The sequence below is a fragment of the Zalophus californianus genome, chromosome 12, assembly GCF_009762305.2.
Source record: "Zalophus californianus isolate mZalCal1 chromosome 12, mZalCal1.pri.v2, whole genome shotgun sequence".
Classification (NCBI taxonomy): domain Eukaryota; kingdom Metazoa; phylum Chordata; class Mammalia; order Carnivora; family Otariidae; genus Zalophus; species Zalophus californianus.
Window position 1 is genome coordinate 95,237,913 of NC_045606.1, and position 27,849 is coordinate 95,265,761.

Below are 27,849 nucleotides of genomic sequence, written 5' to 3' on the forward strand. Positions count from 1 at the left end.
CCAAAAGTCTAAATATAATTATGAAAATAGTTTTGATCATATGGCCCCTTTGAGAGATTCTCAGACATTCCCCCCAGCCTCTGGACCACACTTAAAGAACCAATAACTTAGTATATTCAAACTTAGTCTCCACATTCATCAAATGGTAATGCTGATCAGATTAAACCATGTAGTCAGTATAGAGCATTTGGCACATTTTCTGAAACAAGAGAAGGGCTCAATAATTGTTGCTTATGAATAGTAGAAACCTTCCTCATTTGTATTTACCAATCCTTGCTGCAGATAGAGATACATCTTGGCTTGGGGATCTATTCTCTCTCAGAGTTGCCATAACAGGTTCCACGGGAATCCACTTCTCAAGCATCTAAAAATCCCAGTCCCTCAGATGCTTTGATGGGGATTGTAAAGAAGCATGACTTCATAAAACTGTAATCAATTTGAGAGTTTTGGTATAGTAATTTGTGATATTTGTCTCATCTTATAACCCTTGAGATAGTTGGAAGTTTGTGTACACACAGTGTGATGCCAATATCCACCCTGTTTCCTCACCAGAATTTTCCTCCAAGGACCATCAGACACAACCAACCTCTCCCCCAGAGAGAAAATTCAGGGATTTCCCTCCCTGATCTTAGGAAGAACATAAATAGGTCTAATATTGTATGATCATTCTGGGAATTTGAATTCTCAATAGAAACTCAAGAATGTTTTTAATTCATCTGACTCTAAAATAAAAGCTATGCTCCTGAGGTTCTTTGAAGAAACTTCAGAAGTCTAGTGAGTGACTCCTTCTGTATCTGGGATTCAATCCTCTGAAAGCTACGAAGGGAACAGGACCCTACATCCGTTTTAGAGGTATATTTCTCAACCCTGTAGAGTTTATGGTAGGTTAAAGTTGCTCCTTGTGAGAAAACTCAGTGCTAACATGTCCTTATGCAGAAGAGATTATTAATTTATGCTGGGAGATGATTTTCAGTATAGGTAGTTGATAAAGGGCAGGCTATGTGGACAAAAATGATATTCCTGGGTGAACTTCCCTCCCGACTCACACTGTGCACTGTAGGTAGACACAATAGGCACCTGGATGTCTCCCTCCTGTACCTTAGGGACCATCTGCCCACTGGGTGGTGGGCAGGCATCCTTGAACTCCCCCAGGATCTCTCACCATTTCCTCCTAATGTAACTGAGTGGTGGTGGGCAGAGTTAGCACAGCTGTCTCAGGGCAGTGTGAGGTGGCTCAGACAATGAGAAGCCTTATGCAGCCATTTTCTCTGAACAAGGTTCCCAAATGGCCAAATTAATAAAAAGACTTTATATATCACCTAGCTTAAATGAAGATCTTTTTTTTTTTTTTTAAGTGTCTATTTATTGGTTTTAGAGACAGAGTAAGAGAGAGAGAGAGAGAGAGAGAGAGTAAGCCCAGGGAGGGGATTGATCCTGGTACACCCAGATCATGACCTGAATGTAAATCAAGAGATGGTCACCTAATCAACTGAGCCACCCAGGCGCCCAGAAGATCTTCATATGCAGAGCAATCTGTCTTATTGGAAAAGAATATTCTAGTAACAGTTACAGTAAGTCTTTGCTGAAACACTGGAAGATGTAAGTTTGCCATATAGTTATCCTTTGTGGAACCATCCCAGGTTCTCACTCTGTTGTGATGATTTTCAGACTTAAAAATCACTGAATTTTTATTGAATGGAGCACTGGGTGTTATACACAAACAATGAATCATGGAACACTATATCAAAAACCAATGATGTAATGTATGGTGATTAACATAACATAATAAAATAAGAAAAAATCACTGAATTTATATACATGTCCTTCCTATCACAAAGTAGGATAAAAGGAGTGCCAATGTTCCTGATGAGAGTTGGAGAAATAGGTATAGCTTCCTTGATCAAAAAACATTCTGGAGTCCAGGACAGCCCAGGGAGAGCTGCTCCTACTGACTGAGCAAAGCTTTCCTAATTTGAGCTGTTACTGTTTCATTTACTCCACTGGGGAGATGAAATTTTAGGTATCACTGCCATGACATTTTCTTCTCTATGCCAGTACTGTATTTGCTTAATTTTTTCTTTTTTGGGGGGGGTGGGGAGGGAAAGAGAGAATTTCAAGCAGGCTCCCCTACCAGCACATAGCCCAGTGCTGTTCCATGTCAGGACCCTGAGATCATGACCTGAGCCAAAAACAAGAGTCGGATGCTTAACTGATTGAGTCACCCAGGAGCCCCACTGCCTAACAGTATTGATGTAGTTTCAGTCTTATTTTTATGTTGTTCATTTTTTTAACAGCAAGATGGTAATAGGGTAATGAAAATGAGAATGAAAAGATATACTAATTCAGACACAAAAATAACTAGGCTAAAAAGTTATTAAACAAATGTTCCCACTGAAGAGCGATGGATTCAGTGCCTTCAACAGTATTTTTATCCTTTCTGTTCACAGAGTAAATGTGGTTCAGACGTTACTTATTGTAGCCCACTGTGCCCCTAGAATTCTGCAATACTGATGTTGCTGTCTTCCACTTTACATAACGTAGGCATAGTCTTTAATTGTAGAAAAAAAATCCATGTCCGAACCTTAAGACACATTTACGTAGAAGCTTCCCAAATGCAATCATACTCATGGAAGTGAAAGAATCTGTGATTTTGTCTCTCTTTAATTTTCCAGTGATCATATTCTGTGAAGTTCTCTAAGGAAGGAGAAACCATGTCTTTGTCAAATGAAACTGGCAAATAGAAGACACTTAGCACATCCATTTTTGAACTAAAATGACAACGATCCATCTAACAAACATTTCCTGAGTGCCTGTTTCATCGAGAGCTTTACCTGTTATTTTGAGATATAAAGATGTTCAGGACATATTACATACCCACAAGACTTCCTATTTGGGAAAGAGAATCTCCGTTCAAATACACGACATTTGGTATAACCCCCTTTTTATCTTTGATTTTATCTTGAGGGTTATCCAGATCTTCATAGTGAGGATCTACCTCTTAACTGTTAATATGGACCAAGCCCATACATTTAATAGGTACCTGAAGAGCTTCTTCATATGCATCTACTCTGATTCACAAGAGTAGAAAAGACCCTTTTTACAGGCTGCTTTATCATTAGCCTCCCAATGGGGCCTAGAGAAGATCAAGTAGGCTGCCTTCTTTCTCTTTGTAGTACCTAGTGGTACCTACAATAAAATGGTTCAAATGAGGAGGACTATGACCCCATGGCAACACCCCATCAGGATTATACAATGAGGGTGGTGATGCACACAGTTTATAACCACACTAATATTTTTGAATGACCCAGATGCATTTTCTGGCCCAATATATACTAGATTGAGAATTTACAATTCTCTAACCCTAGTATGCTCTATAGGGATATACAATAATTCCCAGTATTTAAAAAATTACTGAATTCATCCTACACTCAGAAAAGGTAGCATTGATGTAGAGAAAAAGAGAAAAAGGTAAATATGAAAGAAATATTAAAATATGTTGAATCTGTGTAAAGGAACATGGGTTTTTTTGGTATAATTCTTGACACTTTTCTGTGAGTTTAAACGTAGTCCTCATCAAAAGTTCAAATCAAGAAGGTAACCAATTTTGGGAATAGCGGGATGTGGCAAGTGAGGCCAAAGATACAACCTTTCTCTGAGCTCATTTTGAGATAAGTAACTCTAATTTTTGTCGATTCTCCAGCTCTACCTTTTCTCACACTTCAGTCCTTGATAAACTGTCATTAAGAAATGGGAAGCAACCAGTCATGGGTCACAGAATTCATCTTGGTGGGACTCCAGCTCAGTGCAGAGATGGAAGGATTCCTCTTCTGGATCTTCTCCCTGTTCTGTATCTTCAGTCTGTTGGCAAATGGCCTGATCTTTGGACTCATCTGTCTGGACCTGAGACTGCACACCCCCATATACTTCTTCCTCTCACACCTGGCTGTCATTGACATGTCCTATGCACCCAATAATGTCCCCTAGATGTTGGCAAACTTAGTGACTCAGAAGAGAACCATCTCCTTTGTCCCATGCATAATGCAGACATTTTTGTATTTGGGTTTTGCTGCTACAGAGTGCCTGATTTTGGTGGTGATGTCCTATGATAGGTTTGTGGCAATCTGTCGTCCTCTCCAGGACACTGTGATCATGAACTGGAGAGTGTGCTTGGTTCTGGCTGTCACTTAATTGTCATGTGGATTTATTCTGTCTCTGGTACATGCAATTCTCCTTCTAAGGTTGCCCTTCTGTGGACCCAGGGAAGTGAACCACCTCTTCTGTGAAATTCTGTCTGTCCTCAAACTGGCCTGTGCTGATACGTGAATCAACCAAGTGGTTATCCTTGCCTGCCTGTATGTTTGTCTTAGTCGGGCCACTCTGCTTAATGCTAGTCTCCTACATGTGCATCCTCTGGGCCATCCTAAAGATCCAGTCAAAGGAGGGCCAAAGAAAGGCCTTCTCCACTTGCTCCTCCCACCTTTGTGTGGTGGGGCTCTTTTTTGGCATAGCCATGGTGGTTTATATGGTCCCAGACTCCAATCAATGAGAAGAGCTGGAGAAAATACTGTCTCTATTTCACAGTCTCTTTAACCCAATGCTGAGTCCCCTCATCCTACAGCCTGAGGAATGCTCAGGTGAAGCCTTCTTTGTATAGAGTACTGCAGAAAAGACCCATGTGAAGCACAGATAGAATGTTGTTTGAGTAGGGTTTCCTTTTAAATTTATGTGGTTTGCTGAAGCAAAAACACAGAAGTTCCCGCTTAGAAGTTTGAATTAAAAATGGTTACTGTCCATCTATTAGCTTTAAAAATAGGGCAAAGTTCCATGAAAAGCGGATCTTCTAAAATTGAGGGACCACATTAGGATTTGGGACATCTAAATTATCAGAATATTTAGTCTTTTTTTAAAAAGATTTATTTATTTATTTATTTATTTGAGAGAGGTGGGGGGAAAGCAGGGGACGGGGCAGAGGGAGACAATCTCAAGCAGACTCCCCACTGAGTGCAGAGCCTGACACTGGCCCAGTCTCATGATCCATGAGATCATGACCTGAGCTAAAACCACGAGTCGGTCACCCAACCAACTGAGCCACCCAGGCACCCCTATTTCTTTTAAAAAATATTAAGTGTTCTTTATTTTTTGAAGCCAGGAATATTAGTGTAAGGAGAAAACAATTAAATGTAAAAAATTACCTCAGTGCATTTCTCTGGCTTATGTATTTAGACATATGTGACTTTTTAATCACCTTGTGGTAGCCAGAAACCATACAGTAAGATTAATACCATAAGACAGAACTTCCAAAGTAGATCTGAAATTTCAATACAGAAAATATTGCAGAATTATATGACTCTATCTCTCCAATTGTGAGGCCAATGAAGTAAGAGTTTAGAGAAATTCTAAATTCCTTGATGGAATAATTTAGAAGTAAGGGGGAAAAGTTATGGAAGGCTCTAGTGCAATGAGAAGCTATGTTAAAAAATCCTAAAATATATTAAATGTTTAGGATTTGGTGAAATGAAGGAAATTCATTAGTAAATGTTTAAATGGTTCTAGAGGTCAGAGTCTTGAGCACTGCTCAAACATTACATTTACTATTGGGTTATAATAATTTCATTTTAAAAAATAATTTCTAATAAGATTGAATTACCTGTTAAAGTTCTTCAGATAGTTTCCACCAATATTTTTTGTAATGTTTGAATCTACTTACCTGAAGATGGTCTGGGGTAGCACCAAACACCATGAGACAATTATGATTAGCTAACATCATCTTTCTTTCATGGTAGTGGAAATTCCTCTGAATTTACCAGAATTGAACAACTGTCTTCATGATGCTAATGGTGATAAAATAAGTAAGAGCTGCTTTTTTTTATGATTCAATATTTGTAGATACTGCAAAATGATCACCACAATAAGTATAGTTAACATTGGTCACCATAGTTAAAATTTTTTTTTCATGTAATGAAAACTTTTAAGATCTACTCTCTTAAGAGCCACTTTTTTTATTTTTAGAGTCAGTCTCCACTTTTTATTCTTAAGAGCCACTTTCAATCATGCAATACAGTATTATTAACTATAGTCACTTTGCTGTGCATACATCTCCATGACTTATTTATTTTATAACTGGAACTTTGTACCTCTTGACCCTTTTCACCCATTTCACTCACTCCCGACACACTGGCCTCTGGTTATCATCAATTCGTTCTTTGTATCTATGAGCTAGTTTTTCTTTTTTTCTCTTTCCTTCCTTCCTTCTTTCCTTCTTTCCTTCCTTCCTTCCTTCCTTCCTTCCTTCCTTCCTTCCTTCCTTCCTTTCCTTCCTCTCTCCCTCCCTCTCTCTCTCTCTCTCCTTACCCCCTCCCTCCCTTTCTTCCTTCTTTCTCTCTCTCTCTCTCTCCCTCCCTTTTTGGTTCCACATATAAGTGAGATCCTATGGTATTTGTCTTTCTCTGTCTTATTTCTGTCTGACTTATTTCACTAGCCTAATGCCCTCAAGGTCCATCCAGGTTGTCACAGATGGCAAAGTTTCCATCCTTTTAATGTCTGATTAATATTTCATCGTATATATACCACATTTTTATTCTTCCACGGATGGTCACTTACTTTGTTTCCTTGTCTTAGCTATAGTGGTGCAGTGTCATGGGGTTACAGAGATCTTTTTGAGTTAGTGTTTTCATTTCCTTTGGGTGAATACCCAGGAATGAAATTGCTGAATCAAATGGTAGTTCTATTTTTAATTTTTTGAGGAACTTCCATAACTGTTTTCTGTAGTGGCTGCACCAACTTACATGCACGAGGGTCCTCTTCTCCCGACATCCTACCAACACTTGTAATCACTTGTGTTTTTGAGGATAGCCATTCTAACAGGTGTGAGGTAATATCTCATTGTGATTTTGATGATGACATGTGATGTAAAGCACCTTTTCATGTACCTGTTGGCCATCCGGATGTCTTCTTTGGAAAAGTGTCCTTTCAGATCTTCTGCCCATTTTTAAAATAGATCATTTGGTTTTTTGCCACTGAGTTATATGAGTTCTTTATATAGTTTGGATATTAACCCTTATTGGATAAATGATTTCCAAATATTTTCTCCCACTTAGTAGGTTGTCTTTTCATTTTGCTGATGGTTTCCTTTGCTGTGCAGAAGCTTTTTAGTTTTATCTTAAAATGTATCATGACGTTAATTATTCTCTATTTTTTGACAAGTCATGAAAACTTCATTAACCTCAAGAGTTATAAAACTCTAGCATATGTACAAAATTAAGTGTAATTAACTTTCATTTAAAAATACATAGTACACCATTAAAAAATATATATATGTTACTCAAAGCATATAATATATAGTATTCAACAATGTAAGCAAATATATATGCTGAGAAAGAAACCAAAAAGAAAAAGGTGAAGTCCAGATTGCTGCTCAAAACATCTAATATGCCTAAGTAAAAAACACATAAATAGAATTCACTTTACTTGGCAGAGGACTATTATCTACGTCCACTGCCTCTTTGTTGCCAGTTTTTTCCATCATAATTTTATGTCTAAATTGTTCACATGTGCTGTCAATACATGATCATAACTATAAAAATAAAGGCAATTCTATGCTTCTTCCCTTTTCTGAGCTAGATAATTGTATTTCCTTGGAATATAAATTGCCACCATTTTTAGAGTTAGAAATTCTTGAAACAACAATTAAGTCTTTGCTGAAACATGAAGTAGAAGTTAGTTCTTCAGAAGATTACAGCGTTTCAATTCAGTGTTTCCAATGAGAATTTAAAAATTGGCTTAACTGTTGCCCAAAGTCAATACCTCAGATTCTAAGATGTCAGGCTGTAATATTTGGAATGAGTTTATATATTTTCAGCAATATAAGCAAACTGTAAACTATAAAGTTATTCAAGTGAATCAAATATTTATTTTCTATATATCCTTGAAAATAGGAAAAGTCATATGGTTGTAATATTAAACACGATGCACTTTTACGTAAAAGTTTAAAAGAATGGAAAAACAGAAATAAAATTATTTAAAGCTCTTAAAATGAGGCAGTAAAAAACTGTTTCTAAACTATTACCTGGTTCAAAATCATTTTTAGGGTATCATTTTTAGAGTAGAATTTCATTTTTACCCTGTACTTAGCTATACACTTTGGAGGGGTCTGAGCTATGTTTTTGCTGTTCCGACGTCATCATGAGTCCTGTACTGTGAGCTGCATTATACGAAAGCCTCTAGAACCTTCTATCAGAGGAAAAGACCAGCAGTAGCAGCCTTCTAGTGATCCGAGGGTCTTCCAAAAGTTACGAAGTTTCTGCTGAGTCACAGCAGGGACAAGCTGTGCCCTGCAAGCTCACTGGTATCTCTCCTTCTCACGAGAGAAAGCCGTGGAGGAGGGAAGACACACACACACCCGGACACAACACTGGAATTAGAGGAAAGCAATAAGATACCCCAGAGGTTAGCAGAGGGCAAGAATTCAGAGATACGTGAGGTTAAAAGAGCAGACACCACCACTAGATTGGAGTCAGGGAGACGGGAACAAATCTCATTTCCCCTACTTACTGTGTGCCTGGTGCAAGTACTTAAAATACAGAGCCCTCGCCATTAAAATAGGAATAATACTTCTGCCCCAGAAGATCAAGGCCTGCCAGCAGGACACTGCATCAGCACAGGGCTGGACACAAAGACACCCCGAGAAAATGACGCTCACATGCACGGTATCCAGAGACCACTGGTCAGGCATGAAGACTGAAGACTCTTCCCAATTGTGGACACGGTATTATCAGAATCATGTGGTGTCCCGCTGCTCGGAAGGAAGGCTTTTCCTCTTGAGCTTTGCTTCAAACAGCAGGATCCCACCGTGGGGCCCCTCAAACTTGAAAAAACAGTTTTGTCAGCGGCAGTCTTGTACTTAACTACTTATCACTAGCACACCTGATCATTATTCTTAGCCCTCAAAGTCCCCAACATGGATTCTTTCATTCTCCTACTCCCTGAGACAGTGACTTTTTTTAAAGCCTCAAGAAAATGTCAGGGGCTCTCAAAACATCAAGGCAGTATTATCTTCCATCCTGTGAGGTTACGTTTTTTCCCCTTAGGAATAACGTAGAGAACATGCTAAGGGGATGAGCAACATATGAACCCTGCTTTGTCAGAAGAGGAATAACAAGGGTGAAGCACAGTGCCTATGCTCAGATCTGATGGAAAAGGTTCAGCCAGGGACTGAGGGCTGTAATATAGATGGACAAGCATCAGAGGGGGCAGTCAGCACACACTGCAATACAAGCAAATGACCTAGCTTCAGTTACCTGAACTAGGTGTTTCATTCCCTCCCACTGGGGCTCTTTCAAGTTCAACTTCTTTAAGGTTATCTAAGGTCCTTTGACCCCTGACAAGGTCAACCTGATTGCTGGAGAATCAAGCAGAATGACAGCACATCAACTAGTGAGCAGCTTATAGAACAGGGTCTTAGAAGAAGCCTTCTTGAGTCCAAATCCAGACTCTGCCACTTACCAGCTGTTGACCCTGGGCTAGTTCTTTAACCTGTCTCCATTCTATCATCTGTAAAATGGAGATAATTGTACCTACCTCACAGAGTAATCACGTGGACTGAGTTTTTATAAATGCATAGGGCATGCATAATACAGAGCAGGAACTATCTTAAGTGTATGATTGATAAATGACAGAATAAATACATCTACCATGGGCTTGGTGTTACAGCTCCTATTGGAATCCAAGAATAGAAAATAGCTCATATTACCTTTCCCTTTTAATGCATAATGTTGATTAGTGAGTCAGAGATCTCGGAAGACTCTAAAAAGATAATTTTTTTCTTAGATTTATTCTTTCATTTGCGTTCAAAATCATTTTCCCTACTTAACAGATGAAGCAACTGAGATTTGGAAAGTTTAAATTATTTACTAAAAATGAAAAAGAGAAAAAGAAAATTAGTAAGAAGAGATCAGAAACTGAGAAAACAGTTCTCCCAAACCTGCTATGAGACAGAACATTTTTGCAAGATGCCATTCACAGACCCACCTGAAAAGTAATTAGAGCACCTGATAAATCTGAGTTTTCTAACACACGTTCATGATATTTCAAGAGCCTTTTTGGGCATGCAGTGTTACCCACTCAGCTGACTGTCAAGTTTTGGGACTTGCCTGCATCTTTAATCCATTTTGTGACTAGCCTAATAGTCTTTATTTTTTTAACCTTCCAATAAATATTTTATTTTTTTATTATGTTCAATTAGTCAACATATAGTACATCATTAGTTTTTGATGTAGTGTTCTGTGATTCATTAGTTGCGTGTAATCTTTAACCAGACATTTCCACATTGTATCCGGGCTCCTTTTTTCCTACAAAATGTTTTTACCAGCAGGAGGCAGCACTGAATTTGGTTTACGCAGCAACCTCTCTTAGAGCAGCTTGTTTGAAATAGAATCCTGAGATGAGCTCAAAGTCACTTTCCCTCCTCTCTCTCCCCTGCTCTTCCCTTCTTTCCCCTCCCCCCTTTCGTCCAGTTCCTTTTTTTTTTTCTTTTTTTTTAAACAAAGTAACCAAAGGTCGAAAAGGAAAAGCCCAGAGAAAACCTGAGACAGCCTGTGGTTCTTCTCAAATCTTAGCGTGCTCCACAATCCCCTGGAAGGTTTGTTAAAACTCAAATCGCTGGGCTCCACCCCTGGAGTTTCTGATTCTGTAAATCTAGACTGAGGTCTGACAGTCTGCGTTGCTAAATTTCCTGGTGGAGCAGATGGTGCCAATCAAGGAATAACACATGAGATAAACTACATAAATGGAAAATTCCTTTTTGATCATGACCTTCAGACGAGCCACACCTTTTCTTTCCTTCTCCAAATCCCAAAGCTCTCCTCCCCCTGAGACAGGGGATGTACTCAGAGAGACTCATAATCCCAACCCACGAGGTTGGGAGACAATCCCATTGGAGGGGAGGCTGCTGAGTAGATACTGTTAAAAGGATGTTGGGGGAGGGATGCAGGGAAAGTTCCCTGTGAGGATCAGGTTTTCACCCTGAAAAGCCACTTCTGAATCTACACCAAGGGGTGCTTTTGTGAGGATGGATTGTATCCATTTAAGCTGGAGAAAAGGATTGGCTGAAGTTTCTTTGAGACTCTCAGGAAAAGGTGGAGGCATTCTTCTATTTGAGCTGCAGCCCATTTCTCCAGGGGAAGGAGTGAGGAGACCCAGAGAGCCCTGCTTGGCCCCAAATTCCCACTGGTGCTCCCCGACATCCAGACTCCCTCCCCCCACCGCCTTCCCCCCACGGCCCTCCCCCCACCTCCGCACAGGCCTTGTTCCACAAACAAGGGGAGAGGAAAACGTATGCAGTTTGACTGTAATGTGCGTTCCTTCTCCCCATGTTCTAATTCCTCTAGGTGAGAGATCAAAAACTATCCTCCCAAAGTTTCTCCTGGCTAGAGGTTATTTGGGAAACAAGCTTAATTTTACAAATACACGGCTCCTCTTAACCCCAACCCTCATGACATCATTAACATCTTGGGAGTTGTTTTTATCAGTGTTCCCAGCCCCAGCTCCTGGTCATAAGCCTCACATGGGGCGCTTTTACAAAAACCGCAAAGTCAGGACTCCACCCCGGACCCACATCATCAGAATCAGGAGGCTGAAGTTCCCGGGTGATTCCAATGGACCCTCTAAGGGTAAAAACATCCCTGTTTTAATCAAATAGCCAGTTAGATCTCTGTGAGCGCTGAGTTCCTTTGCTCTGGGCAGTGAAGAAATGCCTACCCCAGGGCTGGTTTCGGAGCAGGGGGGCTGCATGAGGGTGCTGCGCGCAGATCATTATTCTTTGCTGGAAAGTGAGGGAGCTCCTGAGAAAAGGAGCCGCCATCACAGACCAAGGAAATTTGGTAAGAAACTTTGGAAAGTTACCCGTGACCTCAATCATGATCTCTGGAGTAGTGTAACGACTGAAAACCTCAGCTTTCCCAAGTTGGCTGAACTTTCACTCCAGCTCTGAGTCTGCACTGGGGTGAGGGAGAGGCTGAAGAGTGCTTGAAACTCCCCTCCAACGTCTCCCTGTATTATAGGACATAGTTTATGTGATTCTAAAGGCTGCCCTAATTATGGCTTCTTTATAATTGGGGGGCTCAAAGGTATTAGCGCTTGGAGGATGCCCACTAGAGAAGACAATAGTTATTTCACACAAGATGATGGTTTTGGTTTTTAACTTTACTAAGAGAGTTGTGGTTCGAATTTCTCCTTGAGGGGAACAGAATGCATGGATGATAATGTTGATCATTTGTGCCTTTTACATGGTGAATAGAACACGAATTTGAAATATTTGGTTAAAATCTCTGCTTATTTGTGGACTTAAGAAAATAAAACTCAGTGACCCACATGGTGAATAAACCCCACATCTGTAGGCATAGAAGAAGCAATTTCTTTTCTAAAGGCTTTCTCCTATTTAGCTGCTTTTTAACTTTTTGATCCAAAGAGTCCCCCAAAAGTTTCTAGAAGATGGGCTCCTAGGGTGAGCATGTAATGCTTAAGTATTTTTCTTAACCTGTACAAACCCTTCATAGAGTTGGCTTTGTATTTTCGACTAATTAGATTGGGCAGAATTTTCTGTTGGTCTCTGGTATTCAGAAATTGTGTAGGTGAGTGTTTTCCTCCAATTTTTAAATATTAAGTGTGCTTTTCCTTCTCACAAAGAACAGGTGGATCATCAAGGCCAGAATCATTTTCAAAGTAACATCGCTGTGCTTAGTCATGACTCACTTATAAGCCACTTGGTCCCTTCATATTAACGAGGTGCTCTCCAAACCTCCTTTAAATTCTTGTTCTTTCTTCACACCTGTTTTCAAAACCCTGTAAATGATACCCCAAGTTCTCTTCTATCAAACCCAAATTCCAATTCTAGACATTCAGAATTCATCTTCTGGAAGCACAGATTTCATTTCTCATGATCTTTCACCAGGGTGGTCTTCTCACTATATAAATGGCGAGACCATTGCCTGCTCATCCTCACCTGAGGACTTAAGTCATGTAGTTTCCATGCTGGAATGGCCCTCACCTCTCTACCAGCAATGGACTGCTGGCTGTGGCAGCCAGCAACCGCAATAGGACCATTATGACCACTTGACAGCCAAAAAAGCTTCCCATTGACCCACTTGTTCCAGGAAATTGCTGGCCATGGAAAATACTGACCCTCCAACCTTGAGTAATCCTCTGCCTTTGGCCTTAAACTGTGTGTTTAGCCCCTTACACCCAATCAAGGACTGCCTAATGCCCCTGAAGCCCAGTGGACTCCTTGACTTCCCCCCAAAACCACCAGGATAGAACGCTTGCCAACCAGAGACAGTGTTTCCACTTTTTACTGTCTAAAACTTACTCTCCTTGCTAACCCATTTGAACCCCTACTGACATAAAGCAAGAGCAGATGGGTTGCCTTGCCAAAAGTCTATGAATAAAGAGCCTTTTAAAATTGTGCCTCAAATCTAGCTTTGTGTTTGACATTAACCATCTAAATCCTATTAACTTTTCAGAAGTAGTTATGGTTCTAACCTCTCTATAGCTGTTCAGCACTAAATTTCTACTTTCCTATGTTATCTGCCCCCTTTCATCCCCTGTATAGACTTGCCTTAGGCCACTCCCACACAGACATTGTGAAGTACTCATAAGGAATTGAAAGGAGGGGAGCTGTAGCTTCTTTTTCCCCTACCTGCCTTCTCAGTCATCTCTCTCTCCATACACCTAAAACTGAACCTAAGCTTAAACACATAATGTCCTGTCAATAAATGTTTTTGAGTATGTTTATATTTATCTACCGGGGCTGTGAGAATGAAGTAGACCAGATTACCATGTTATTTTATCTATGTAATATTTAGTCATGGTACAGAACTTTTAAAATCCCGTTGACACTGGGAGAAACGTCAATATTCCAAACACTCATGTAAAAATATTAAATAAAAAAACTCTAAAAACCTTTAAAAAACTTTTAAAAACATTTCTGTCTGCTTTCATGTTCAATCTTTATCCTCAGTGATTGAATAATTTTCACAATGCTTAACCTACAGTAAGGGCTTCATAAATATTTCTGAATGAAAGCATGCATGAATCAATGCTGAAGGAGGGAAGGCCCACAGAATACATTTTTAAATGTAAAAAGTGACTTGGAGATAGAAAAGTATAGGAGTTTGGGAGAAGGAGCACAGATAGAAATTGAATCTCAAGGCCAATATGGCACCACAGATATGCTATTCTAATCAACCGTTTTGATGGGCATTATAGTTAATGTTTGTCAGCTGCAAGGTGGCAACTTGATTACTACTTAGCAATAATCCTGCAAACAAAATGTATCTAGTGTCTTGTGAAGAGCAGCTTTTCTCATTTAAATTACTAAGAATCCTAAGGAGAGAGGAGATAAACCCAAATAACAAATTATTTTTTAAGATAAAAATAATATATCTAGAAAATATTCCGTAGGGGTACCTGGGTAGCTCAGTCATTAAGCGTCTGCCTTCAGCTCCCAGGGTCCTGGGATCGAGCCCCGCATCGGGCACCCTGCTCAGTGGGGAGTCTGCTTCTCCCTCTCTGCTGCTCCCCTTGCTGCACTCAGTTGCGCGCGCTCTGTCAAATAAATAAAAAAAATCTTAAAAAAAATTCCGTAGCTGGATTATTAGTTTCAGAAATAGAAACACCCTTTCTAAATTTTGGTAATCTGGATATTACTTTGTATGATATTAGACACACAGTAGGGACTGAAATATAAACTTGTTAAATGGGGTGGAGGAAGTGAATTAAACTTCTTCCAGTTCTTCTTAGTGATTGATTCTCAGAAACTTCTTTGATGAGGTTATATTCTTTTCTATAATTTGCCTTTCTTTCATTATTTTTTAAAATTGAAATGCATTTGACTGATAACATTGTGTAAATTTAAGCTGTACAATGTTAACTTGTTATATTTTTATGTTGTAATATAAAAAACATGAGCACAAGTGGGGGGGGCGGGGCAGAGGGAGAGGGAGAAGCAGACTCCCTGTTGAGCAGGGAGCCCGATGTGTGGCTCAATCCCAGGACCTTGAGATCATGACCTGAGCCGAAAGCAGATGCTTAACCAACTGAGCCACCCAGGTGCCCCTGTCTTGTCTTCTTGGTAGCCATTCTAAAAGGTATGAGTGATATCTCATTGTGGTTTTGATTTGCATTTCCCTGGCAATTAGTTATGTTGAGCATGTTTTCATGTACCTGTTGGCCATTTAGATGTCTTCTTTGGAAAAGCATCAGTTTAGTTCTTCCCATTTTTTAAATTGGATTCTTTCATTGTCATTGTTCTGTTGTATGAGTTCTTTATATATTTTCTGTATTAACCTTTTGTCTGATACACTGTTTGCAAAAATGTTCATCCATTCTATAGGTTGCCTTTTCATTTTGTTAATTGTTTATTTTGCTGTGCAGAGCATTTAAGTTTGATGTAGTCCCATTTTTTTATTTTTTATTTTTTTTTTTTGCTTCTGTTTGTGCTTTTGATATCCTATCCAAAAACTTATTGCCAAATGGCAAAAGGGGAGAGGAAGATACAGGTCCAGTTATGGAATGAGTATGTCACAGGAATGTGACATAAGGAATATAGTCAAGGATATAAGGAATATAGTCAAGGATATTGTAATAGTGATGGAGTGGGATAGATGGTAGCTACATTTGTTAACATAGCATAATGTATAAACTTGTCAAACAATTAAGTCGTACACCAGAAACTAATGAAACAATGTGTGTCAACTATACTCAAAAAAAAATCCTTGCCAAGGCCACTGTTGAGCTTCTTCCCCATATTTTCTTTTAGGAGTTTTATAGTATTAGGTCTTACATCTAAGTCTTTGATCCACCACAAGTTAATTTTTCTGACTGGTATAAGATAAGTGTCCAATTTTCTTTGACATATGGATGTCCCTTTTTCCTAATACCACCTATTGAACTCATCCTTTCCCTATTGGGTGTTCTTCTCTCCCTTGTCAAATATTAGTTGACCATATATATTGGGGTTTAATTCTGTGCTCTCTATTCTGTTCTGTTGGTCTATATGTCTATGTTTTGTGCCAGTACCGTACTGTTTTCATTACTATAAATTTGTAAAATAGTTTGAAAGGAGAGCTTTGTCTTTTTCCTCAGGATTGCTTTGGAATTTCTGGGTCTTTTGTAGTTCCATAGGAATTTTAGGATCGTTTTGTCTATTTCTATTTCTATTGGTATTTTGAGGGGAATTGCATTGAAACTATAGATGGCCTTGGGTAGCATGGACTATTTAACAATAATGATTCTCCCAATCCATGAATGTCTTTCCATGTTTTTGTATCTCTTCCTCAATTTCTTTCAACAAAATCTTATAGTTGTCATAATACAGAACTTTCATTTCCTTGGTTAAATTCATTCCAAAGTATTTGATTGTTTTTCATGCTATTGTAAATGGGATGGTTTAATTTTTGAGATGTTTCATCATTAGTGTATAGAAATGCAATTGATTTCTACATGTTACTTTTGTACCTTGCAACCTTATTGAAATCATTGATTAGTCTCAACAGTTTTTGTTGAGTTTTTGAATTTTCCATATTCAAAATTGTATTATCTACAATAGCAACAATTTTACTTCTTTCTGGTTTGGACACATTTTCTTTCTTTGTCTTGCACAATTGCTCTATATAGGACTTCCAGTACTACATTGAATGGTGAGAGAAGGCCTGTAATGTACCCTCTTTCATTTCTGATTTTGAGACTTACTAGTCTAGCTTAAAGTTTTGTCAGTTAATCTTTTCAAAGAACCAGCTCTTATGTCTATTGATCTTTTTGTTGTTTTTCTGATCTCTATTTCATTTATTTCTGCTCTCATCTTTCTTTCCTTTTGCTAACTTTGGGCTTAATCTGTTCTTTTTCTAGTTTCATGAGGTATAAAGTTAGGCTGTTTATTTGAGATCTTTCTAATCTCTAAGCATATGTATTTATCACTTTTTCTGCATCCCATAAGTTTTGGTATGTCATATTTCCATTTCTATTTAAGATAGTTTTTATTTCCCTTTGATTTCCTTGACCCATTGGTTATTTAGAAATGTGCTCACTTTCCACATATTTGAATTTTCCACTTTTCCTCTTGTTGATTTCTAGTTTTATACCATTGTGGTCAGAAAGTTGGTATGATTTCAAATTTAAATTTGCTAAGATTTGTTTTGTGTTCTGTGTTCTGTCATTTGATGTATCCTGCAGAATATTTCAGGTGCACTTGAAGAATGTGTATCCTGCTGCTGTTGGATGAAATGTTCTATAAACATCCATTTGGTCCATTTGTTCTTAAGTGTGGTTCAGTTTCAATGTTTCCTTTTTGCTTGCTTTTTTTTTTTTTTTTTTGGTCTGGATGAACTATCCATTGCTAGCAGTGGAGTACTGAAGTCCTCTGCTATTGTACTGTGGTCTATCTCTCCCTTTAGATCTGTTGGTATTTAATATATTTCAGTGCTATGATATTAGGTAGATTAGGTGAATATATACATATTAATGTTTTATCTTCTTACTATAGTGATACTTTCATCATAATGACCTTCTGTGTGTCTTGTTTGCATCTTTGGCTTAAAGTCTATTTTGTCTGACATAGGTATGGCTACCCCACTTGCTACTTTGTTTTGGTTTCCACTTGCATGGAATATCTGCTCCCATCCCTTCACTTTGAGTTTATGTGTGTCTTCAGAGTTCTAATGAATCTTCTTTTTCTGCATTCCTATAGCTCATTAAAATGAGCAGCCCCAAGAATCTAAGAAAAAGTATCTTCCGTATGAGAAAACAATCTGAAATGGATGGTTTTAAAAGAATATGGGTAGCAGGAAGTAATTCTTTAGTCTGATAACTGATACAACAAAATAAAAACCTCTCTTCATTGAGAGGTTAGCCCAAATGTCACCTCTCAGAGAGGCCAGCTCTGATCACCCTTGAACAAATGGTTCTCCATCCACCTACACTGCTCTATTTTATCCTACACCTATTGTTCAAGTGTGTATCTTCCCTATTAAAATGTAAATTCCTGGAGGAACAACACTTCATCTCTCTTGCTTATTATTGTATCATTACAACCTAGAATGGTGCCTAAAATATTTCTTCAGTGAATGAATGGATGGATGGGTGGATAGACGGCTTTATGCTGTACTTCTATACTGTATTTAACCATTAAGAGAGAATTATTAGGACATCTGGGGCTGTTACAATTATTTTGGGGACAAAAGGTAGCGCTTAAGTGATTTACTTTATCATATGGTATTCTATTAATGTTCACTCTCTATAAATGAACATCTTCATCCTCTTTTTATTGTGTTAATAGTGATTGCTGACCTCTGATCTCCCAGAGGGAATTTTGAGAAAAAAACCTTTCTTCCCTAAACCTTCCTGATTATGTGGGGATTGGGTTGGGTTCTTGTGTATATTGCTATAATTCTTGTATATTTGTAACAGGATCTTCCAGATTCAGAATGAAATATGGATAGAGAAAGAATGGGGAGATGTAGTAAGTTTAGTTGAAGTAATGTATTGTTTAACTGAGTAGTAGGAGACAAAGCTGAAAATGAAGACTGGGGCCAAAAGGTAAAGGTCTTGGGGAGAAGATAGTGGGTAAGAAATTTAGATTTATCAAGTTAAAAATGAAATCCACACCCTTACTTCCCCCTCACCCCCAACCAGAAGTAAATGAAAAAAAGTAGGATTGATTACATGTAGGGGAGAGAAGTTCACAGAAGCAAAACTGTCCATTTCTTCATCAATAGGACCTATCTATTTTTTTCTGTGAGGAAAATGACCATAATGATGAATTATTATGGTGGTCTGTTCTTGGTGCTGATGAACAGTCATACTGTTAAGTTTATCACAATATTTGCTCATGTATGGCCCTTTCAGTACTGAAGAACTCCTGATATTCAACAAAAAGATATGCTAAGCAAATAATGAAGTTATGAAGCAAATGTACCAAAAATATTCCTATTTTCTTTGACATAAATTATAGTTATTTTGAAGTCTTTGTAACTTCAATATCTGTGCTAGATCTGAACCACTTCTACTGAATCTTTAATCTCTTATTAACTTTTCCTGCTTTTTCACATGTTGAATGATATCACTGTGGAGGCTATAGGTTATGTTATCATATAAAGATTATTGAGGCTTTGTTTTTCTCCCTAAAAGAAATCTGTTGAAAATATCCTTATTCCTTTTGGGAATTGGTTTTACATTTATTAAAACTGGTATATCTCAGTTTTATTGTACTCAGTTTTATTGCATGATTTTTGTGCCTTTATCAAGGTCTTTATGAAGAGCTTTCCATTCTAGCTAGATTGTAACTCCAATATCTCATGAACACTGCTATTTCTGTGGAATACCTGTTCATCTCTGTTCATCTTTTTTTGGCTCTTAGCCTCCCAACAACTGTTTTTTTTTTTTTTTTTTGCTGGGCCATTCACATTTTTTGCAACTTAGGAGGACCTGGGCAATGCCTAAGAAATTCCTATACGTATTTTTGAGACTCCTTTTGCACATATACTTCCTCCTTCAAATTTCCTCCCCCCAAACCACAGCTTTCTTATTAGCTCATACCTGCAACCCCTGTTGCTTACACCCTGTGAAATTTCAGCTCCATGTTTGGCCTCCATTTTCTTGATTTATTGTTTGGAAGATACCTCTTGTAAGAAAGCCTGTGTGAATGTGAGGCTTACGTGTACTTCCCTTTAAACAAGCATCACAACCTTATACTATCCATCAAAGACCCACTCATTCAAAGCTTAAAAACTCACTTCTGATTACTTAAACAATTTTAGCTTGCTCAAAACACTAAATACTGTGACATTTTTGGAAAATTATCCTTTAGCACATAACAAATGCTTTTCAAGCTGATTAATAGGTAAAGCAGGAAGAAAATAATAAATTGCACAAGTTTGAAGAGGGTTTGGCAAGGATATATACATGTAATTTACACAAGCATCAAACTGTTCCAATGAACAATTACAGCTTTATTGCCCTGTCTGTATGAGTAGGTAGGTAAGAATAGGGGCAATATAATCCTGAGTCCAAAAGATAAGGTTAATCAGAAATATAGATTCAGGGCGCCTGGGTGGTTCAGTTGGTTAAGCGACTGCCTTTGGCCCAGGTCATGATCCTGGAGTCCTGGGATCGAGTCCCGCATCGGGCTCCCTGCTCAGCAGGGAGTCTGCTTCTCCCTCTGACCCTCTTCCCTCTCGTGCTCTCTATCTCTCATTCTCTCTCTCTCAAATAAATAAATACAATCTTAAAAAAAAATATAGATTCATATACCAGAGAAGTAAATGTTAAGCAGGTTGATTTGTGGCTGTTAACTAACTACATGCTATGTATGATTTTTATTGATTTAAGAGAGCAATTCATTGTTATGGGCATAATCAAATGTCAGCTAACCAAGTGCCAAACAATGCCATATAGAAGTCAATGATCAATTATTACATTAAAGAAGCTATTGGAAAATTCTCCACCATGGCATAAAAAAATGACTGCATTTATTTCAAGTTTGGGAACAAAAACTTTCTCAATTGTAAAAGTCTTATAATTGGGATCTCTTGGAAAATAAGATTATCCTTTGTATTTTTACACAAAAATATTTTTTTCTTATTTAAATTCAGTTAGCCAACATATAGTATATTAATTTCAGATGTAGTGTTCAATAATTCATCACATCACCCAATTACCCTATCCTCCCACGCACCTCCCCTCCAGCATTCCTCAGTTTGTTTCCTATAGTTAAGCGTCTCTCATGGTTTGTCTCCCTCTCTAATGACTTCCCATTCAGTTTTCCTCCCTTCCTTTATGATCCTCTGCCCTGTTTCTTATATTCCACATTTGAGTGAAACCATATGATAATTGTCTTTCTCTGATTGACTTATTTCACTCAGCATAATACCCTTCAAGTCCATCCACATCGATGTAAATGGTAAGTATTTATCTTTTCTGATGGCTGAATAATATTCCAGTGTGTGTGTGTGTGTGTGTGTGTGTGTGTGTGTGTGTATACACCACCTCTTCTTTATCCATTCATTTGTTGATGGACATCTTGGCTCTTTCCACAGTTTGACTGTTGTGGACATTACTGCTATGATCCAAAGGGTGCAGGTGCCCCTTTGGATCACTACATCTGTGTCTTTGCGGTAAATACCCACTAGTGCAATTGCTGGGTCATTGGGTAGCCCTATTTTTAATTTTTTTGAGGTACCTCCACACTGTTTTCCAGAGTGGCTGCACCAGCTTGCATTCCCACCAACAGTGCAAGAGGGTTCCCCTTTCTCCACATCCTCGCCAACATTTGTTGTTTCCTGTCATTAATTTTAGCCATTCTGACTGGTGTGAGGTGGTATCTCATTGTGTTTTGATTTGTATTTCCCTGATGGCAAGTGATGTGGAGCATTTTTTTCATGTGTCTGTTGGCCATTTGGATGTCGTCTTTACAGAAATGCCTGTTCCTGTCTTCTGCCCATTTTTGACTGGATTTTTTGGTTTTGGGGGGAGTTGAGTTTGGTAAGTTCTTTATAGGTCTTGGATATCAGCCCTTTACCTGACATGTCATTTGCAAATATCTTCTCCCATTCAATAGGGTGACTTTTAGTTTTATTGACTGTTTCCTTTGCTGTGCAGAAGCTTTTTATCTTGATGAAGTCTCAATAGTTCATTTTTGCTTTTGTTTCCCTTGCCTTTAGAGACCTGCCTAGCAAGAAGTTGCTGCCTGTGTTCTTTAGGACTTTGATGGATTCCTGTCTCACATTAGGTCTTTCATCCATTTTGAGTTTATCTTAGTGTATGGTGTAAGAGAATGGTCCAGGTTCATTCTTCTTCATGTGGCTGTCCAATTTTCCCAGCACCATTTATAGAAGAGACTGTCTTTTTTCCATTGGATGTTCTTTCCTGATTTGTCGAAGATTAGTTGACCATAGAGTTGAGGGTCGATTTCTGGGGTCTCTGTTCTGTTCCATTGATCTTTGTGTCTGTTTTTGTGCCAATATCCTACTCTCTTGATGATTACAGCTTTGTAATAGAGCTTGAAGTCTGGCATTGTGATGCCACCAGCTTTGGTTTTCCTTTTCAACATTCCTCTGGCTATTTGGGGTCTTTTCTGGTTCCATACAAATTTTAGGATCATTCCATCTCTGAAAAATATCGATGGTCATTTGATAGGGGTTACATTGAATGTGTAGATTGTTCTGGGTAGCATAGACATTTTAATAATATTTGTTCTTCCAGTACAGGACCATGGAATGTTTTTCCATCTCTTCGTGTCTTCCTCAATTTCGTAAGTGTTCTGTAGCTTTTAGAGTACAGATCCTTTACCTCTTTGGGTAGGTTTATTCCTAGGTATCTTAAGGTTTTTGGTGCAATTGTAAACGGGATTGATTCCTTAATTTCTCTTTCTTTAGTTACATTGTTAGTGTATAGAAATGCAACTGATTTCTGAGCATTGATTTTCGTATCCTGCCACATTGGTGAATTGTGTGAGTTCTAGCAATTTTGGGGTGGAGTCTTTTGGGTTTTCCAGAGTATCATGTCACCGGCAGAAAGTGAGAATTTGACTTCTTCTTCTTTGCCAGTTTGAATGCTTTTTATTTCTTTTTGTCGTCTCATTGGTGAGGCTAGGTTTTCTATTACTATGTTGAACAATAGTGGTGAGAGTGGGCATCCCTGTCATGTTCCTGACCCTAGGGGAAAAGTTCTCAGTTTTTCCCCATTGAGAATGATACTCGCTGTGTGCTTTTCATAGAGGGCTTTTATGATACTGAGGTATGTTCCCGCTATCCCTACACTGTGGAGTTTTAATCAAGAAAGGATGCTGTATTTTGTCAGATGCTTTTTCTGCATCAATTGAGAGGATCATAGGGTCCTTGTCCTTTCTTTTAAGGTGAGGTATCATGTTGATTGATTTGTGAATGTTGAACCACACTTGCAGGCCAGGAAGAAATCCCAACTGGTAGTGGTGAATAATCCTTTTATTTTTAATTTATTTTAGTTTTTTTAAGGTTTTATTTATTTAAGAGAGTGAGTTAGCATGAGAATGGGGAGCAACAGAGGGAGAGGAAGAAGCAGACTCCCTGCTGAGCAGGGAGCCTGACGCAGGGCTCAATTCCAGGACCCTAGGATCATGACCTGAGCTAAAGGCAGATGTTTACCTGACTGAGCCCCCTAGACACCCCATGAATAATCCTTTTAATGTACTGTTGGATCCTATTGGCTATTATCTTGGTAAGAGTTTAGCATTCATGTCCATCAGGGATATTGGTCTTTAGTGCTCCTTTTTGGTGGGGTCTTTGTCTGGTTTTGGGATCAAGGTAATGCTGACCTCATAGAATGAGTTTGGAAGTTTTCCTTCCATTTCTATTTTTAGAAACAGCTTTAGAAGAATAGGTATTAGTTCTTTAAATGTTTGGTAGAGTTCCCCTGGGAAGCCATCTTGCCCTGGACTCTTGTTTGTTGGGAGATTCTTGATTACTGCTTCAGTTTCCTTGCTGGTTATGGGTCTGTTTAGGTTTTCTATTTCTTTCTGTTTCAGTTTTGGTAGTTTATGTTTCCAGAACGATTCCATTCATTTCTTCCAAGTTGCCTAATTTGTTGGCATATAGTTGCTCATAATATGTTCTTAAAATTGTTTGTATTTCCTTGGTGTTGTGATCTCTCCTCTTTCACTCAGGATTTTATTAATTTGGTTCCTTTCTCTTTTGGTAAGTCTGGCTAGGGGTTTATTGATCTTATTCTTTCAAAGAACCAGCTTCTAGTTTCATTGATCTGTTCTGTTCTTTTGGTTTCTATTTCACTGACTTCTGATCTAATCTTTATTATTTCTCTTCTCCTGCTTGGATTAGGCTTTATTTGCTGTTCTTTCTCCAGCTTCTTTAGTTGTAAGGTTAGCTTGTGTATTTGAGAGTTTTCTAATTTTTTTGAGAACGGCTTGTATTGCACTATACTTCCCTCTTAGGACTGCCTTTGCTGTATCCTGAAGGTTTTGAAAAGTTGTGTTTTCATTTTTGTTTCCATGAATTTTTAAATTCTTCTTTAATTTCCTGGTTGACCCATTCATTCTTTAGTAGGATGCTCTTTAACCTCCAAGTATTTGAGTTTCTTCCAAATTTCCTCCTGTGATTGAGTTCAAGTTTCAAAGCATTATGGCCTGAAAATATGCAGGGAATAATACCAGTCCTTTGGAATCAGTTGAGACCTGATTTGTGACCCACGATGTGATCTATTCTGGAGAATGTTCCATGTGCACTTGAGAAGAATGTGTATTCTGTTGCTTGAGGATGGAATGTTCTGACTATATCTGAAGTCTGTCTGGTCCAGTGTGTCATTCAGAGCCCTTGTTTCCTTGTTGATCTTCTGCTTGGGTGATCTGTCCTTTGCTGTGAGGGGGGTGTTGAAGTCCCCTGTTATTTTTGTATTATCAATGTGTTTCTTTAATTTGGTTATGAATTGGTTATGATTGGCTGCTCCCAAGTTAGCATAAATATTTATAATTGTTAGATCTTCTTGTTGGATAGACCCTTTAATTATGATATAGTGTCCTTCCTCATCTCTTATTACAGTCTTTGGTTTAAAATCTAATTTGTCTCATGGGGCGCCTGGGTGGCTCAGTCGTTAAGCATCTGCCTTTGGCTCAGGTCATGATCCCAGGGTCTTGGGATCGAGCCCTGCATCAGGCTCCCTGCTCTGCAGGAAGCCTGCTTCTCCCTCTCCTACTCCCCCTGCTTGTGTTCCTGCTCTCGTTATCTCTCCCTCTGTCAAATAAATAAATAAAATCTTTTAAAATAAATAAAATCTAATTTGTCTGATATGAGAATTCCTACTGTAGCTTTCTTTTGAGGTCATTGGCATGATAAATGGTTCTCCACCCCCTCACTTTCAATCTGGTGGTATCTTTAGGTCTAAAATGAGTCTCCTGTAGACAGCATATGGATGGGTCTTGCTTTTTTTTTTTTTTTTTTTATCGAATCTGATACCCTGTGTCTTTTGATTGGAGAATTTAGCCCATTTACATTCAGAATAACTATTTACAGATATGAACTTAGTGCCATTGTATTATCTGTCTATACAGGTCCCTGTTTCTGTAGATTGTCTCTGTTTCTTTCTGGTCTATGTTACTTTTGGGCTCTCTCTTTGCTTACAGGATCCCCTTTAATATTTCTTGCTGGACTGGTTTAGTGATCACAGATTCTTTTAATTTCTGTTTGTCCTGGAAGGTCTTTATCTCTCCATCTCTCCTTCCATTCTGAATGACAGCCTTACTGGACAAAGTATTCTTGGCTGCATGTTTTTCTCATTTAGTACCTTGACTATATCATGCCAGTCCTTTCTGGCCTTCCAGGTCTCTGTGGATAGGTCTGCTGCCAGTCTGTTTCTACTATTGTAGGTTAAGGCGCTCTTGTCCCGAGGTGCTTTCAGGATTTTCTCTTTATCTCTGAAATTTGCAAGCTTCACTGTTATGTCAGGGTGTTGATCTGTTTTTATTGATTTTTTTTTTTTGCGGGGGGGGGGGCGTTTTCTCCACCTCTTGGACTTGAATGCCTGTTTCCTTCCCCAGGTTAGGGAAGCTCTCAGCTATGATTTGCTCAAATAAACCTTTTGTCCCTCTGTTTCTTCCTCTGGGACCCCAATAATTCTAACATTGTTTCGCTTTATGGTATTGATTTCTTAAAGCTTCCTCTCATAGTCCATTAGTTGTTTTTCTCCTTTCCTCAGCTTCCTTCCTTTCCATTATCTTGTCTTCTGTATCATTGACTCTTTTGCCTCATTTACCCTAGCTGTTAGAGCATCCAATTGAGACTGCATCTCAGTTACAACATTTTTTATTTCAGCCTGATTAGATTTTATTTCTGAACTAAAAGATTCTCTGCTGTCTTTTATGTCTTTTTCAAGCCCAGCTAGTAACTTTATAATCATTATCCTGAATTCCAGCTCTAACATTTTACTTATATCCATATCGATTATATCTGTGGCAGAGAGTATTACCTTTGGTTCATTCCTTTGTTGTGAATTCCTCCTTCTAGTCATTTTGCCCAGAGAAGAATGGAGGAATGAGAGAACAAAATCAAAAATATCAACCACAACCCAAGCAAAATACACCCTAGACAAATCCCAAAAGGTAAGAAACCAAAAAAGAAAAAAAAAAGTGGGGGAGGGAAGAGAGAATATAATCTCCCAGGTGGACAAAACGGGGTGGTCCACTTGTTCCTGGGTGTATTTTGGTCTGTTTGTTAGAAGACACTAACTCCCAAAATTGTAAAGAAAGCAAAACTTACATATATACAAAAATAAAATTGATTACAGTGAAAGGAAGCAAAAAATGAAGAATATATCTATAAAATGTAAATGTAAAACTGAAAGTAAAAAGGACTTAAAAACAAAGAGTTAATTTAAAAAACTAGTTGAAAAGGAAAATTATAAACAGATTAAAGAATCATGAGGAAAAAAAACCCTGATTCTATATACTATTTTCCCCTAGTGCTGGAGTTTTGCAGTTCTGTGTGCTTGGTAAACTTGGTATTCCCCTGATATTACAGCTGGTCTTCTGGGGGAGGGACCTGCTGTGCTGATTCTCAGATGTCTTTGCCTGGGCAGAGTTGCACCACCCTTTGCCACGGGGCTGGGCTCAGTGTAAGCTGCTTTGAATTCTTCTACGTGGCTTTTGTTCCCTGAAGGCTTTCTGCACCACTTCAGTGGATGAAAATAAAAATGGCTGAGCCCTGATCTCCAACCCCAGAGCTGAAAGTAAACCCTCAGGGAAAAGCAATCTTGACTTTTGTGTGCGCCAAACTCTGCACACTGCTGCAGTGTGCACCTGAGCCATTCTCCCAGGGGAGGGAGGAGGCTCACCCCAGGCCTGTAGCTTGCAGGGCCCCTGCACAGAGAGAGGTTTGCCGATCATGCTGGGGCTCATGGTTTATGGAAAATTGGGCTGAGAACCTACTCCTGGGCTCACTGGTCATAGCCGGTTTCCCTGCTCTAATGCTTGGGAATTATGCTGGCTCAGGCACCCCTATTCTTTCCGTGACCCTGGGGATCCTGAGACCACACTCTTCCACCTAAGATTCTGCCCCACTTTGCCACCTGAGCCCCTTTCAGGCAGGAACATCTCTTACGGGAGCAGACTTCTAAAATTTCCAGTTTTGTGCTCCGGGGCTTTATCACTTTCCGGTAGCCAGCTTACAGAGGTGCCCTCTTCTCCCCACCCCCGTTGTTTATCTTCCAATATAACCCCTCAGTTTCAGTTCTCTGCACTTCCTACCTTGCAAAAAGTAGTCACTTTTCTATTTGTAGAGTTCCAGCAATTCTTTTCTTACATCTCAGGTTGAATTCATAGGTGTTCAGAATTATTTGATAGTTACCTCACTAAATTCAAGGGACCAGATGAAATGAGGTCCTCTACTCCTCTTGCCATCTTGCCTCCCTCTGAAAACCAAAAATATTTTAGATATTTCTGGTTTAACTCTCACTTTAGGAAGTCACGCTATCCAGATTCCTTAAGTTGTTCAAGCCTTGCATTTCTCTGAGATCCTTTAAAAGGAGCATGTAATCAAAATTTACCTTAAATTTTAATTAAAACCATGGGGACATAAATGCATCATGTTCACAAATTTTGTGCGTGTGTATTTTTTAATCAGGTTGATGATGAGCAGCTTGAATTCAAGAGTAAAAAGGAATCACCTCCATGCTAAATCTTCCCCAACTTTATGTCATAAACACCAAATAGAGCTGTATAGGTGCAGCACAGTTTGGCACAAGAACCAAGTTCTCAGGCTCCTACACAGGAGTATGTGATTTGAAAGGCTGGAAAAGTTCTTCATGTCTATCTACCTTATG

The 27,849-nt window shown here is 38.8% G+C and overlaps 1 long non-coding RNA gene and 1 pseudogene across 2 annotated transcripts in view; one reads left to right on the top strand and one right to left on the bottom strand.

Moving 5' to 3' along the window:
- Positions 1-6,834, bottom strand: part of LOC113911998 — a 35,248-nt gene extending 28,414 nt beyond the window's left edge. The window contains exons 1-3 of one of the 2 annotated variants that reach the window (XR_003516658.2): positions 6,786-6,834; positions 5,708-5,889; positions 2,476-2,694 (exon numbers count right to left, since the gene is read on the bottom strand). This is a non-coding gene — a long non-coding RNA (uncharacterized LOC113911998). Of the gene's footprint in view, positions 1-2,475; positions 2,695-5,707; positions 5,890-6,785 lie in introns of those variants that run through there. The other variant, XR_003516659.1, reaches the window with a different exon arrangement.
- On the top strand, positions 3,748-4,679 carry LOC113911996 (annotated as a pseudogene).
- Positions 6,835-27,849: the final 21,015 nt, after the last annotated feature.